At 40.7% G+C, this 17,195-nt stretch overlaps 2 protein-coding genes across 6 annotated transcripts in view; both read right to left on the bottom strand.

The window, feature by feature from the left end:
* The window catches only part of TANGO2 (transport and golgi organization 2 homolog), a 167,728-nt gene that overhangs the window by 46,112 nt on the left and 104,421 nt on the right, over nt 1-17,195 (bottom strand). The window lies entirely within an intron of this gene.
* ZDHHC8 (zinc finger DHHC-type palmitoyltransferase 8) overlaps nt 1-17,195 on the bottom strand; it is a 130,887-nt gene that overhangs the window by 89,033 nt on the left and 24,659 nt on the right. The window lies entirely within an intron of this gene.

Raw genomic sequence — 17,195 nt, 5'->3', positions numbered from 1 at the left:
AGATTTGCACAAGTGAAAATTACAGATCACTTAGATACTTACATATTAGATAGATGGTAGATTCAGTCATTTACAGTCCTAAACTTTGTCTACATGAGTTTTAATTCTGCCTTCTTCCAACCTTCTTCTGTGGCTAAGACAAAGATCATTTTGCAAAATTAAAGATAGGAACAAACACTTTGTTTCAAATGTGGTGTATTATGAACCTACGATTCATTTCTCTACACAATTTCCAGTTCTCATTCAAAATACATGTGATTAATTAGCCTCTCATTCCCACAGATATTCTTTGATCTGTGAGCATGATAGAGGAAAAAAACATTTGTGAAAGCTGCCCGCATGAACAAGTACAAGAGTAAATGTGTGTGGCAGACAAGAATGATGTGCAACCATCAGTCCTCTGGTAAAGGGAAGCAACACGAATACTTTGCATAGAAACTGCAGTCCTCCTGCTTGGCCCATGTCAGACACATTACAGCAGCCCAGTCATGCAGGACTCCCCTTCTTCCTCTCCTCTGCTTCAAAGGGAGAGGATTTTCAAAATTCTTAAGGCAATAACATTAGTGTCACATCGGAGTGCAAATTCTGCAGGCTCAGCCTCCTGTCTCTGACAGTGGCCAACAGCAGATGCTTACGAAAAAACATGTAAGTACTACTCATTCATCAAGTCTTATCTATTCTAGCGTTCTGGCATCACTGATGGTAAATCTCAGGGCAGGCAGAGCTAGCAAGACCATAATTCAGCACCAACAATAAAATCCTCCATTCATGTTCGAAGCAACAAATCTAAACTATCAGAAATGTGAAACAGTTCAAGACAGAAGATGAAGGGCAGATACATCTATCAACTGTGCTTTCGGTTGAATGCACTCTTTTCATAGGGCTGGATTTGATGACCCATGAAGTTTTTCCCTTCAATAATATCAGAATCACACAGCACTTCATTTTCTTTGACTTCAAACAGTCAGATGAGCTCCAAAGAAAAACAACCCAAGGATCACAGCTATATTTCAGAGGGAACTTGTTTCAGGTTTGAGGTAGTCTCTTCTCTCTATCATTTAGCCCCATTTTACATTCTCACGTATTTCTTATAGCTCTTCCCATGCATTGTTTTAGAAATATATGTGTATTTAGTTCATATATAAAGAGAAAATGTAAGCAAAGACCAAGCATTGAAGGGAAGAGACACTATATGTTCCATAGTGTGCTAAGGCCATATGAACTAGAAAATGATATGACTAATGAACCAATAATCAATCATGCTTGTAGAGGTTAGTCTATTCATGGGTGGACAGAAGCAAGTTTCCTAAAAGCTGATGTTGCAAGAAATGTGAAACAACTTCTGACTCAAAAATTACATGTGGGCAAAAAAAAAAGAAAAATCTTTCCACATGCATGAGAAGGGAAAATAAGTGGCTTCTGCTACCAACCTCATTTCATAATCAAGTTCTATTGGATCACACAGAACAGAATTATTTACTCAGGTCATCAGGAGAAGAAAACAAACCCCACAAATCAGTTCACAGGCACAGAAGTGAAGAAACTTAATTTCCTATTTGCATCCTTTGTCCTCTCACCAATTTACCCCTTCCTTCCAACAGTCTCTATAGTCATTGCAGCAGAAAATATATGCCACAAGAGTCAGGAGCTCTGCGGGTGCAGACTGACCCCTGGTCCACACAGGCCAATTCACTGGTCAGCTGCTGCCAAATGATGTGCAGCAGCCAAATGCTGCCTGCACGCTGCTTTCTCCTGAGCAGAGACATTAATTGGTGTCACCGTTTCTATTTCAGAGGGAGCAATGCTTTCCCAAGCTTCTAGCTCTCTTTTCAAATGTGGTTAGAGCTGACCAGTGAATTCAGAAGTCATTCAGCTGAGAGGGCAATCGCAGGAGCCTGGCATTTCCTTAGGAAGCAGTCTAAAAAGAGAAAATAACCTTATATAGTATTCAGATTCAATCTGGGCATCTTCGGTTTGAATACCGAAAATAGTAAAGATGGATAAGAAATTGCCCAATATAAATGTCTTTAAAAAAGCAACAACTAGGAGTTTAACATTTGCAGACATCTGGGAAGCTGGGAAATACTAACGTCTGATTCATTCAAGCAGAATCCAAGCTCTAACCGTAACATTTACTGGTTTTCACTGTTAGACCTCTGGCAGGCTAAGCCCTTATCGTCAAATGGCATCTAACTGGACACAGCTCACCCTAAACAAGTAAGTAGTTTCAAACTCAAGCTAATATTCAAGCTAATAATTACCACTTCCATTCTTCTTTTAAGGTGAACTTTGGTACAATCTCCTGCAGAGCCAAATGATTAGAACTTGCTCAAGAAACATTTTTCACGTTTCTTAGGCTTACTGACATTATATATAAACCAAAACTAAGCTTTCTACAATAACACACACGGCACACCCAGGTATTCACATCTGTGGTTTTCACTTCCTATGCAACTATACAGTCTGCTTTTTATATTACTAATGAGGCAACTTCATCGTTCTATTGCATTTTCTGTAAGGGCCATTTATTTAAGGTCTAATCTTGCTAAGCTCAAAACTAAAAAGTCTTTATTCTCAGGCAGGAAGGCAATAAAAAGATCATAGCAGACAAGACAAAGCCCCCCAGTGCCAATTGCTAGAAGCCACTGACCAAGCACCTCGGCTGCTCTCCACGCACAAAGCGATAGCTGCTGCAGGACCCTGGCTCATCACTTCAGCAGATGCTATTTCTATTCTTTTCACTGAGATGGAAGTGATTGATGGAGTCACTGATTAAGCCTAGAAACACGTTGTACTGAACAGTTACTGTCACAGGTCAGATGGCACATAAGCAATAACACATTGACAAGCTGTATGAGAGAAACAAAAACAATTCTTAAAGAAGCCTGTGATGAAGCAGCAACAATCACTTGTCTAAAAATGGCAATTAAAAAGAAAACAACTTGTGGGTTTTGCCATGAATTAGGATATTGTTTAGCAATACCAAATATTTCCACCTTTTTATTTCACAAAGATGCACGCTTAGGAGAGAAGTAGCGTAGGAAGGTATCAGGCACTCAGATTCTACTTTAGCCTACCACCCAGTGAGCTAAACATGGGGAGGGAGGGAAGTTTGACCCCAGATGTTTATTTGCTTAGATACCTCCCTGTAATCTACATTTTGGCATTCTTAAAGAATGCTCAGAGGTCTCAAATACCCACAGACACTCAATCTTGCCTTTCACTGCCTTCCTGCCAACAGACAAGGCACACCAGATGTGACCTCCAGAGCTGCTGTTTATCATATGAGTTTTGCATCATGGAAGTGAGAAGCAACTGTAAATAGTTCCATATTTTTGATTCCCATTATCAAAAGTGGAGGCACACCCTCTACCCCCTTCAACCATCCCTACTGACAAACAATGGCTTGGAGAACGATATCATCTTGTAGAGTAAACAAGGAAATAAAATAACCACCGTGTGATGAAGCTTTGCATTAAGAATCTTTCCCACCTCCAAATCCACATCTCAGGCACCAAACATATTTCAGAACACACATCAGCTGTTGTACAGAGAATTCAGGCTCAGTCTCCTAGCAGCATCACTATTAATAGAATGCATTTAGAATAATCTTCAGTTTCAACCTCACCACGCTCTATGGACTGAACTTCAGAAGATACTATTACATGGCTATCCAAAACAGATTTTTCCTCCTTGGTGTTCTGTGATTGGTATATGCAATGCCAGAATTAGTCCAAAGCACAACATCCTCATTAAGTGGTTGAGCAGTCAGGAATAAGAATACATTACCTTGATTACAAATTAAGTGGCCAAAAGGAGCTTGTGCTTTTGCCAATACGCTTCTGCTATGATAGAGACGTTCAGGGATTCTCTAATTCTACAGAGTTGCTTCTAGAATTAAAGCAACTCTAACGCTAGCGTGATGCCTTTGAAATTAAAAATACACACACGCTGACATGTTTTCAAACTTGTCAGTTCCCATCTGGAGCAGCATTCACTCATCTCTGCCTTCAGCTTTAAAGAGAGTGCAGTTCCTGGAATCACAAATGGAGAAGCGCTGTGTGCAAAACCCTGGGCGACACAGCCCAGGGACGGATCCATTTGAGAATTGCAGCAGAGACAGCAATTACAACTGTATCACAGACCAACAGCAGTCTGACCTCCTTCCTTCTCCTTTTGCCTAGGACTTCCAGACAAAACTCTCTTCCACCTGCCCTCTGATACCCTCAACTTTCAGGAGGACACATGCTCCAAGGTGCATGGGTTTTAGGTCTTTGGAAAGCAGAGTCCAGTTGAGGGGTACTACTACTTACAAAGAGCCAGTTCCTACTTGAACAATTACAACAGATACACACAGTCGCATTTTGTCCCTCTAGATTTTAAAGCACTCAAGCCACTACAAAGTGATCGTTCCTTACAGCTTGAGTGTCTTTCCCAGAGTCTTAACCATCTTTGCACCTCGAACCCTGTGTTCAGTTCTGGGCCTCTCGCTACAAGAAGGATGTTGAGGCTCTCAAGCTCCACAAGGGGAGGTTCAGGCTAGACATTAGAAAAAAAAAATTCACAGAAAGGGTCATTGGGCACTGGCAGAGGCTGCCCAGGGAGGTGGTTGAGTCACTTTCCCTGCAGGTGTTTAAAAGATGGGTGGATGAGGTGCTCAGGGACATGGTTCAGTGGTTGATAGGAATGGTTGGACTCGATGATCCTGGAGGTCTTTTCCAACCTGGTGATTCTGTGATCTAAAATTGCTTAAAATTGCCTGTAACTTCTCTTCATTTCGGCTCCTTCCCCTTCAGTTCTACCACACTTGAGGACTATTTATGGCAGGACTGTTCACCAAAATCATTGCAGAACTGCTTTTTTTCCTGCAGTCAAGCACGCAGGAGATGACCACAAATCCTAGTTTGGCAGCAGTTCTGCTTATTAAGCTATTTTAACTCTTCCTACAAAGAAGGGGTCTCTTTCTTCCATTCCTTTTGTATCCTGACCCTTGCCTCTGTGTCAGCATCACCACCACTATGGAATCTCTAAACTGGCATTCTGAGAAGAGGCAGATTCTTACTATCAACCTCTTATGGTGCAAACTGCTTTCAGTGCACTGCTTCTTATGCAGAGAGATTTTTCATGATATCCACAGTGCTCGGAACATCTTCAAAATCCACTTGTTCTGCTTATTATATCAATAAACACATTCTCATGGCATTCTTTGGTGCTTTACATCCATTAAGCATTGAACAATTCTTCAGGGCAGGGATTACACGTTGCTTAGTACATTTTACCTCTTGTAAAGCGCAGGATAAATAATACTTATATTTAAACAGCAATACTGGCAAATTTACCCCCCCGAAAAAGTTTAGACCATTTTTAAATTTTCATGGGCTACTGATGTTTCTTTTGCATTCTTTCACTGTTTTACTCTCTTAGTATCCGACTGCACTAAGCGTACACTCACACATTAAGGACTCTCTCCTGTAAATCAGCCACTGGGATCTCTAGTTCCTGTGATGCCGCAAGTCAAGCTCTATAAAAATCTCATGTTCTTTTAGTTGGCCACTGGATCACAAAAAATACAGATGTTTATTAGTTATTTTATCATCATCCTTTAACACAAAAGACAAACCTTTCTGTAGTTCAATATTTATGTGAGACATTAAACAAGCTCCCTAAAGACTCTGGACAGATCCTTTTAGCATTTTTTGATCGACCTGTATAGCCAATGTATGAAACTAGAAGTTATTAACTCGAATATAAGTCAATAAATATAGCATCTGCAGTTTAGGGGGGAAAAATGCTCAGTTTTATGAGACTGAAATTGTAACTTGACACTACAATAAAGGTGTTCCTGATCACCCTCCAGCTAAAAGGGTTGACACTGAGAATTTCAGTTTAAATGGGGACACAAATCACTGGTAGGTTTAAGCACTATTTACTTGCCTGCTCTACGCCCTGTGGAATTTAGGAAGTTACATGCTACGAAACACTCACATGCCTGATTGCATTGCACGAGCATAAAGGAGAGATTAGAGAGCAGAAAAGGGCATAAAGGAAAGATTAGAGAGCAGACAAACACTCCATTACAATCAACTCACCATGCACTTTATGTCCATTTAAATTTGCAGGGCACCGCTTTGCTCTGAAGAGGAGGTAAAATAAACCACCAGGCACCTATACAGAATCCTCTGGCTTCTGGGTTCAGCTCGAAGCCCAGGAAATCCAGAGGAGAGGAACAGTAGCATTTAAGCTGAAAAGTGAATCTCACCCTAGATAAAGCTAATCCACCCCGGCAGGTCTGACTTTTATCCATAGTTGAAAAGATACTTTGAAGAGAGAACGTTTTGTATTTCAAATGCAACTCAGTTCTTATGAAAGACACCACAAGGCAGGATGTCTCCCAAACCCCTCCACAGGAGACTGCTTTTCTTTACAAATCAAAACAGTGACTGAACTGGCAAATCTTCTGTCTGGACAGTTTGGGGTAACAGTGCTTCCTATTTGCTACACTTTCACCAGTAAGAGGTTGGGTATTTTTCCAGTAGCAGAGGAAGAAGGGAAGGAAAAAAAAAAAACCAAACAGGTAGTAAAACCTGTTCTTCCTGAAGAGTTTTCAGGTACTTGCCTCTCAGGTTTGCCACAAATTACAGCACCTATCCTGTAAATGCTGTCCACCTGATTGAACACTGCCTCCCTTTACGGACCTTTCACTCCTGTGCTGTCAGAAGGCTGAAAGAAGAATGTTTCAGAACACCATCATCAACAGTGAACTACCAGAAACATTTTATTCAAAAGTGGCACACTTGGAAACAGCTAATTTTATGTTGAGCATAACCTACTTTTGCTAGTAAGCAAAGCAAGTATTATTTTTAGAATCTTGGTTCCTAAATAGTCGCTAGATTTCAATTTTGACATTTAACATTGCTGCTATGGATAGAGACTTCACACAGATCACCTAAAGCTGAAAGGTTTTTACTTTGCAGGCACACTTCTGAGGAGGAGAGACGAGAAATGAGGTCCACTATTGTCCTCATAGTACCGTCCCTGAAAGGAAACAGCTGGGGTAAACAGAAACTTGGCAGAGTGAATCTCATCACAGCTTCAACTGGGTGTTCTTTAAAAACCCAAATTATTGCATTATTTGGTGATTATGGAAATAAGTTTCAAAATGTAGGCTAAGTTTTCAATACTTGAACACTAAATTAAGGCACTCTGTTCTATCCTGGTTCAGGTATAAACTCCAAAAGTAGAATATTCAGTTATGTGTACCATCAATATTTAGTGTCAAAGGAAGCTCACTGGGTATTCTCTAGGTTTTAGTAACAGATTCACAGTCAAGTACAGCAATACAGATCTCTCTGGAGAAAGTGATGAATGCCCCAAGTACTCCACAAGACTGAAGACAGTGTTTGGGTATAAGTTTCAGAGCATCAGAGCCATTAAAGAGGATTTATTTAGCCCTCTTCCAGATTACAAGTCCTGTGAGTAGCGAGAGAGGGGGAGAAAGTGAGGAAACACAAGTTTTTCATTTGTCATCTTCACCCAAAGGCACATACAATATTCTGTAGAACCTTGTGCAACGTTCTGTAGAACCTGGAAAAGCATCACTGGAAAATGGCCTAAAAATTCACTCCAATCTGCTTTCAAACTTTAAATCTGTTTATTTACATATACAGCTAGCTAAACAAGTGATAATTTTGGAGTTACAACTCCAAATCTATGGCCCATTCAGCTCTGCCTTACGTGGGATCTCTTACCCTATGGTCTCTCTCTGCAGTCAAACAGCAACAACAGAGTCTTTGCTCTGAACGCAGTTGCAATTTACTGTCTAATCAGTTTTTGCCATATCTAAATCGATAATATCCATTCAAGAAATTGGTTTAAATCTCAACTGTTTGAGATGGTTTACAGAAAGACAAAATAAGCTCTCAAGGAAGCAGAATTACTACAGAGACTCAGAAGCCCATGCAAGATCTTATTTTGTTCAACTGCATTGTAAATCCACCCACCATCCCACAAAAATAACAGATTGCACTATTCTGTTTCTTGGATGAGACTTTCAAATGCTTTCTAGCTGGCCAAAACATGCTCCAAGACTTTTACTAGCAACTTTAACAGCAGAAAAACTGACACGCCTCTGGTAGCATTGAGACCAGACCCAGTACGAGATGTAGAACAAAGCACTCGGCTTTTTAGCCATCCAGGCAGTTAAAACTAAACATTGCCAAATAACCATCTTGAATGTGTTAGCTACGAAACTCCTAGCCAGCAAGTAATCTGCGTAGTAAAACTGGATGTTAGCCTCAAGCTTGCAGATTTAAAAAGCATCCACAGGTATGTTTCAGAATACTAAATTTCACTAAAAGCCCTTATTTAAAGTATAGCAGCCCCTGTAGATAAAATGTCCCATTCTTCTATTACATGGTGTATTATAAAACGAATATACAACTTCTATTGTGCTAGATCATAAAGTATGCATCTGACTTCCAGAAAGCTAAGGTCTGAAACATGAGAATGCTGATGAGCAGTCCTGAAGCTAACCCTTCCCACTTAATACACCTTCCCGTTCTCTCCTGCAGAGCTCTGGCATCAAAGTGAAGATGCACTTTCTAAACAGCTCCTTTTCAAACAGATCCTCTGGAATGCCAGCCCCAGGACAGAGCTGTCTGAAAATACAGGAGTCCCCTGACCTACTTCACTACCATGTGGTGTAAAAGCAAACTTCCACACAAATCTGTTGAAGAAATACCATTACTCGGTACCTAGTCAAAACACAATCAACTCTTGTGTTTCTCCTGATCAAAAGGCAGCAGCTGGTTATGATGATCTGTTGACTGAGATATGTTTCAGGCTTCACACCCTGCAGCCTCCACAGCCTAACACCTTCCTCTGTGTCATTCCACAATCAGAAGATTGATACAGCAGGCAGGGTTGCTGCTAGCTCAGGAAGCTCGAGTAATTACCAGTCATTTACTGCTAATGCCTACACAGACTCTTTGGGTATTTCACACACTGTCAGAAAAGGTATTAATTCAACTCCTGCTTTTTCGCTAAGCAAAGGCCAGTAAGCCTGCCCTGTTACAGTGAAGAGCCTGCTTAAATCCCAGTAAAATTAACAGCTCTAATGCACACCAAAGAGTTAAGCAAACTGAAGCCTGAGTATCGCAGAGGCTTTCCTTTAATGCAGCTTTTTTCTCAGGATGTCATCAGCTTTCCAGGGCAATTTAAAAAGGTGACCAAAAAGACCTCTAGAACAACTGCCACCTCTGAAAATCAAGACTTGAGTTCAAAGCCTTGACCACATCAGGGATATAAAGGAAAGAATATATGGAGGGTTTGAGCCATTTCCTACTCTATCTACTTTTTCTCCCAAAAGATTCTGAGCAGTTCAGATTTGCTCAATACTGATTCAGATCCTGCTTGAAGAAAAGCACTCTTGCCAAAGCAGAAAGGATAAATCATCTTGAAGAAGATGTTTCTCTAGCTGTAATTTTGCCGAGTGCAACCATTTTCATTACAGTCCCACCCAAAATTACCACTAGTGAAGCAATATCCTTTTGAGAAAGGCATTGTACAAGCATATTCAGTCTTGAGGTGTTTTAGGACTCACCGCAAACAATTTGAACCATAGCCAAGAGTGATTATTTTAAGAATTGCATTGCTTGTAAGTCTGTAGCATCTTGCATGCATGGACTCTGCATAGAACCATCAGGGCTATTTTATCACCGATAGAATATTGAACACAAGCACGATGCTAACTACTGTGAAATAGCCTGAAAGCAACAGCAAGCTACCCACTGGAAAGCATTAAAGCTAGTTAGCTAGCGAAGGGGAAGAACAAACTGAAGCTTTTTTGTACTGCATACAAAATGCAGTTCATCTGGGTCTGCTTTGCTGCCAAGATTTTTATCATGGCTGAGTTTAGGTTTTGGGTTTTTTTCAGAAAATCAGTGTCCAAGCATAGGAATACACGGTATTTGTTTTGCTGTCGAAACATAAATACCATGTGTTTCATCCAGCAACACAGTACATTTCAAAGCTTCATCAGAAATGGGAGACGTACCATAGGGTAAACCATTTGTCAAGTAGGCAGCAGAGTCTGGGGCAACATTTCTGCCTTCCAGCTCAGTCTCTAAAGACAAGCTATTTTATACTCCACAAGAAAGTACAGATACATTCTTTTCTGATGTTTGAGATCCACTCAGAGTCTCCCAATGCATGTGTTTTCTTTAAAATTTTATCCCCAACCCTAACTACTTTCTCAAAGGGAAATGTCAATGTGAAGAGGCCCTTATATTTGCTCGATTTATAGCCTTTTATTAGCTCCCCGTGCATGTGATGCCAAAGGCTGTTCTTTTGCCAAATCTCTTCAGTCCCTGCTTAAAGTAGAAGCAGATGCCGTACATTGTCAGCACAGAAATACATGTTCTGATTTAAGCCACCCTATCCTGTTATTTCTAGGTAATTCCAGTTCTTGCAGAAGCCTGAGTATCGCTTTCTCACGGACAGGGTAAGAATTGCTTACGAGTTCAAACTGCCTTGTTTCCAAACCCCCATGTCATTATTAAATATTCCCTCCACACCTACTAGCAGCCCAAACACCAACCCTACCATTTCAGAGTGGAGCCAGCAGATTCTTCATTGCAGCAGGAGAGCTTTTTCCCTAGCAGCACAGCCCAGAATGTTGCCTCTTTCTATGCTTCTGCTAAACGTCTGGCCAAAGCCCTGCCTTTTCACCAGGTACCACACAATTAAATCACAAAACCACTCCACATCCTGATAAACTAGAGAGTCTTAAGAGTTACCTGACAAAGAATACCAATAAGATGTGTTCCAGGTGCACACTTTCCTCTACTCTTTCTTTCACATATATGGAATTCCTACGCTTCCACTACATGTTCACATCTGCTAAAATTTCTTTCTCCTCCTTCAGAAGTGATTTCTCAGCCTCTGCACAGCACGGCCATGATAAACAGCATGTGTCACTCCTCAAGGACACAAGAAAAGCGAGTCCCATTCTTTTCCAAATGCTTTAAAATCCTCTTGCCAAGTAAAGCCTGATGCTTCAGAGCCAGCAGCGTGCAGCTCCTGGATTAGCAGCTAACCAGCTCCCAGCCACTGGTAGACAGCTTTGTGCACATACATCCCTTGATCCCTTCCTCAGCCAGACAGCAAGTTCACAGCACACGCCAACTTGTGTATTGTTAATTATTCCTCCTTCCTCCCTATATCCTTCTCATTCTATGATCCAATTAGATCAGTTCTTAAAGAATGAGTAATTTGCAGCACGATCCAAAATAAAAGAATTAAAACAATTATTGGCTATGCCAAATAATGTCATGAACCTGTTAGGGCCTTCTTAGCTGAGCTTCCCACCCTGCATATTGTTCAGACATCTACGTCTTCTTGTACTGCTTTGGACCAAAGTCCCATGGTACAGTGCAAATGGCACAGTGCAAAGCACGAGCCCCTGAACACACTTGCGATACTCGGACACAGCATAAATATTTTCCATGGGATCAATCACAGTAGTTCCAGTTTGCTTGGCATAAATCTCAGGTACACATGCTTGATGCGTAAATTCAGAAAAGAAGGAGACCTCAGCCATAAAAATTCACCCTACAGATTTTACTACTAAGAAAAAAAAAACCCCACAGTTTCCTTCTCCAAACCAAACAAAATTCTGGAGTAGTTCCACTACTCCAGCCAAACACCTGAAAAGCTCAAAACACTGTCTCCTGAGTGGACACAGCTTTCACTCATGCATCCCTCACACACAAATTAGTTAAAGGTTTAAATGCAGCTGGAGGAGAGAATAAGAAGCTGTGCTGGGACAACTACAATAACAGAGAAATAGAAAGAAAGCAGAGAGAAATGCGGGACCATGCTTGATGGCTTTGTAACTGTCCATGAGATGAGAAAAAATTAAACTGTTGACTCTTCAGGACAAAGTCTAATTGTCCTATTTCTGTTATGGGTTTCCTGGTTGGCTGTATACAAACATATGCATATATATATGATTGTATATATACATATATAAGATTGATTTTCCTGCTTTCCTACCCAGTCACCTGAAACCCATACTGAAATGTCTTACAAGTCCCTGGCAGCCAAAAGGCACCCAAAGTATTCTAATTCCAGAAATGTTAATGCAAGAAACACTGTCCTACTCACAGCTCATTTAAACCTCAAGCAATAGATCTAGCAATCTTTTTTTAATGACAAGCGTCACAATGAGAGAGAGGATCACATTGCTCTGTAGCAAAGTATTTCAACTGATGTTTTATTGGCACGGCAAACTACTTTAACGGTTTTGACAATTATGAATTTTGCACTAATTTTTCCCTGAAGTATTTTCTGATATTTTTTGCATTCCTTCTCACCTGCCTCCTCCAAACACCCCAGCAGCTGAACAGCGAGTGTATCACAAACCCACATTCATCCTAACTCTACTTAATAGACTCCCGTGCAAGTTACTAAGAACGAGTGGCTCAAAAGCAGTAACACGAGGGTCTATTAGGTAGGGTTAGGATTGGGACTTGTTGGATCTTAGGACGTGTTCTCCAGCCTCCTCACCAGCTTTGTCACTCTTCTCTGGACTCGCTCCAGAGCCTCAACATCCTTCTTGTGGTGAGGGGCCCAGAACTGAACACAGTATTCGAGGAGCGGTCTCACCAGTGCCGAGTACAGAGGTGCAGAATCACCTCCCTGGACCTGCTGGCCCCACCATTTCTGATCCAAGCCAAGATGCCATTGGCCTTCTTGGCCACCTGGGCCACTGCTGGCTCATGTTCAGCCATGTGACACCATACACTGATGTTCCAGCACTGCCTCTGATACACCTCAAACCTTGTGAAATTAAAATTCTAATTTTCAGTTGCACTTTGAAGACATGCACTAATTGAAACACAAACCTACTTGACCTCAAAGAAACTATGAGGAGTATGAACTTGGTCTAGTTAATCAGGTTTACCCAGATAAGAAAACATTTTCTTAAAACATGTGTCCCAAACCCATGCTGCCATTAGGATGAACTTGAAAAAGTTCAATCTGATATGCCGGAAAAGTATAAATCATTCCTTTAGCGTCCAAACTGGGCAGACTGTTTCACAGTTGTTTTTTCTTTCCACCAAGGGAGTAAATTGCCAGTTTTGTAGCTACATCTGTGGTGTTCTTTGTTAGAAACGCTCCTCCAGTATCCCAGAAAAACAGCAAATACGTGAGAAACACAGGAGGTATGTGTTGGCAAAAACAAATTTAAGAAAAATACACAAAGAAATTCAAAACATGCAATGTTTGTCAGATCTTATGTTTTATCCACCAGTACTTAGTCACGCTTGCTTAATGACGGCTGTTTAAGAAAAGGGGAAGGATGGGAGCATGAAAAACAACAGAAGCCTGGCCCACGAGGAGCAGGACTGAGGTCTAAAATGAAGGGGAAGCAAACTACAAGACAGTCCAGATGTGGCCTTGCTAGAAAGAACTGACAGATGCTTAACTACCACCCTTCGTCATCTATTTGCTAAAAATATGGGCCAGATCCAGAAGTCTTAAAATGACTGGAATCACTCCAATTTAATTCAATGGGCTTTGGATCAGATCTCTAATTGAGCCAAAAGCAAGCTCACCGTTTGTTGATCAAAACCAAAGTTCAACAAAAGCTTTCAAAATACATAGTTTTCTTGGTAAGGACAGACAAATTTTAAATCTCCTTGGAGTTCCTACTGAAGAAGCAACAACTAAAGCATATTGTTGGCTGATTCGCTGGTGTCCCCTAACTATGGCTTGAGAACACACACACACACAAAATCTTTGTGTATCCTTTACTCAAGAGCACTTATTGTACCATCATTAAATTGAACAAATAACTATGAACTTACTAATATAAATAAAATTTCTGAAAACCTGAAATTGTAAAAAGCCTTTTTATTTAGCAACATATTTGGATTATCCCAATGAAACATTTCTCCAAGTAGTAACTCGGACAAAAGGCTCCACTCATGTACAGTGGGGTTTGGTTTTCTTTTTATTTGTTTAAAAAGCTTTACAACTCTGGTCTGTTAGAGATCTTGGAAAAACAGCCTCCCCATAATGCACCTATTGATTCAATTTACAGCCCTACAGCAGGGCCTTTTTTCCGCAAACACATTCTTTGTGCTCCCATATCTAAATAATAGGGTATTACTGTAAACCAAGCATGCTCTAGGAAGAAACTGTTAGAGTTGCAACGCAAAGGGAAGTGACAAAGACAAGACAAAATAGCCTTCCAAAAAAGAAAATAGTTTATCTCCCACAAGGAGGCACAGTGAACTTGGCACAGTGGTTGGCATGGAGGTGTATGGTCTCAAGGACACTAATGCAACATCTGCAGCAGGAAAGCGAAGTTGTTCCTTCCACTGGATATTTAACAGCAAAATATTGCACCACCTCTAGCCCTTCCCCTAGAGGAAGATAAATAAATGTTGATGTGAAATTTCTCTCCACAAAATGGTTTTTTAAAGCATGCTTTTAAAAAAAATATGGTGTTGTCTTATTTCTGCGGTTCTGCAAGAGGAACAGCTCTTGTTCCCGTGAACAAAACGCTCAGACCTGGCCTTAAGAAGATGACAAGATGCTTAACTGTGCAATTTGTGCAGCTGTTAAACCAATTCAAAGCTCTCCATAGGCAGATGCAAGGTGAAACAGACTGGCAACTTGATCTCTCATCTATATGAAGCAAGTCCAGTAGCAGAAAGTATCTTCAAAAGGATCCTCAAGCCCAAACTGGAGGCTTTGCCAGCCTACTCCTGCCAACTTTTGAGGGGGATCATTTCACTAAAACCAGGATCAAACCCTTTCCACCCTTATGCTGTTGAATAACAATGCAAAATAAGACAGACCGTTCTCTGGCCTTTCATCAAGCTCTTTATTAGGGATACGCTGGAAAGAAGTAAAGAAAACAGCATGACATCCCTTTTCTTTGTAACTAAGGAATTCTTTTGTTGTTTCTCTAGACAAAAGGGTTACAAAAAAAACGGTCCAAAGTTAGTCACCCACTTGTATAAAATTGTCCGACTGCATCCTAATAAGACAAATTCCCAAGTGGAGAGAAAATGCACTCTCTCTGGACCACAATACATTCATTAATGTAAGGGGAAAATAAGTTGGAACAGTTAAGCTACAGAGCAGAAACAAGCTAGAGAAGGGGCAGGGAACTGTAAGGTCTGCAAAGCAGAAACCTGCCAGGTTTAGCTTTTCCTCAGTTTCAAAATATTCCACCACGCCAGGGTTTTCACTGGAATAACTCATTTCACATGAAGAACAGCATTCTAGCATTTTTACAGTCACACCTGCACACACGTTTAGGAGGTCCATTTCCTGCCTCACCGTATACAAGCACAGCGAGACTCCTGATGTTTTTATTGCTCTCCAGACAATACTTGTACACTGATGGAGAAATAAGATGTACTAAATGATTTAAAAAAAAAAGAAAGGAAAAGAAAAAGAACAGAAAGTTATAAATTATCCTGAATGCCAACAGTTCAGGAAACGTCTACGATTTACAGTTAGGTAGCACAAACACTTAACGTAAAGAGAGTCATCTTTGCCAAGAGTTAATTTTATAATCAAACTGCTGAAGCTCAGGCGTTACAGGACCTGCAGCATTAAAAAAGTGGCAGTCATCCAAAATGCTACACAGCACCCAACAGATCTTATCTTCCAAATGAGATGTAAGCAAGCATCTTTTGCTTAATTCCTGCAGCTACTCAAGATTCCTGAAAAGAAAACTGGCCAGAGGGAACTGCAGTCAGGATCCTCTCCCACACAGAGAAAGAGCCTTCCTTCTTCTGAAAGAAGTGCAGCAGAGGAGATGAACATCGCGTTATGACTAGAAGGAAGTGGAAGAGATCTTGGTGGCTTATACATTCTCTTCATAGGAAAAGGGATTTCCCATGGATAGGGACACATGAAATGGCTTGGCAGCTGGGAACAACTGACTGCAAGGAAAAGGGAGAGTTCACAGTGGTGGAGATCACTCCCTCGATCATTATATCAATATCTTTAAATGCAGAGAAATCAATGCCATATAAATGCTGCTACCTAGCCTCAAAGCAGCTCTACTGTTGCTGCCTTTCTACATTTTCAAGCATGATTACTTAATGCTCCTCCACACAGAAATAACCTTGAAGTACACAAAATACACATGGCAAACATTTTTGGCTTCTACATTTCATTTTATAAGCACAAAATGAGGAAATGGGACTGACCTGCAATGAACAGCAAGAGTCCACGTTAGCGTGCTCTCCTCCCTGGGCAAATTTCTTCAGGAAAGGACACTATAGTTATAAGGACTTAGGAAAGGATATTCAGCATAGTGTCAGCAGAGGCAGGTTTTTGACAACAGCACTAAATGAAATGAAAGATGTCCCTATCATCAAAACTGTCAGCCCCTTCTGAAGAAGATAATTATTACAAAGATAATCAAAATTTCAAGGAAGACCAGCATCACAACTCAGCCTTGTGGAACAGAATCATTCCCTTCTCACTGCTCCTCTAAAAACAAGGACTATCAAGTTGACTGAATTCTGTTAGATGTGCCTCAATCCCCAACTACCCGATCACCAATCTTTAAACTCAGTTAAGGTAGAGATCTAGTATGTTTTCTTTAGAGAGATTCACGCTCTTGCTGCCCAGCTACGCTGCACTCTTCTGGAATCTCAGTATTTGCTTATCAGTAAATGATAAAGATGAAGCCCAGAGTAAAACATACAGGAAAATTTCCTTTGTGGGTGGCTGCATGATTGACAGGAGCATCTCATCACCTCTTGAAATTCTGTGATTTGGCTCATCTTGTTTTCCTCAAGTCCACAAGCCACCTTTAAATGGAATGTTATGTCCTTTCCTACTTATACAGGAAATACACGACTCCAGCTGGTTGTTACTAACCAATTTCCCTAGTTATAACCAAGAAAAATCAATTCAGCTGCATAGCTGCATAAGAAACTAGCACATCTTAATACAGTTCATCTCTTACACTATTCTAAAAAGGTCTTTCCTCCCAACTTAATTACTTGGAAGTGACTAAGTCCAGCAAGACTGAATTTAAAAATACCTCAGTCTGGTCATTCATCAGCTGCACTTCTGCTGCTCTGCAAGGCACAACAGCTTTTTTTACCATTTCTAATTAAGTTAGACGCTACTTTTAAGAGCAGGCAAAAAAATTC

The sequence above is a fragment of the Phaenicophaeus curvirostris genome, chromosome 17, assembly GCF_032191515.1.
Source record: "Phaenicophaeus curvirostris isolate KB17595 chromosome 17, BPBGC_Pcur_1.0, whole genome shotgun sequence".
Lineage (NCBI taxonomy): Eukaryota > Metazoa > Chordata > Aves > Cuculiformes > Cuculidae > Phaenicophaeus > Phaenicophaeus curvirostris.
This window is presented reverse-complemented; position numbering and strand designations above follow the sequence as displayed.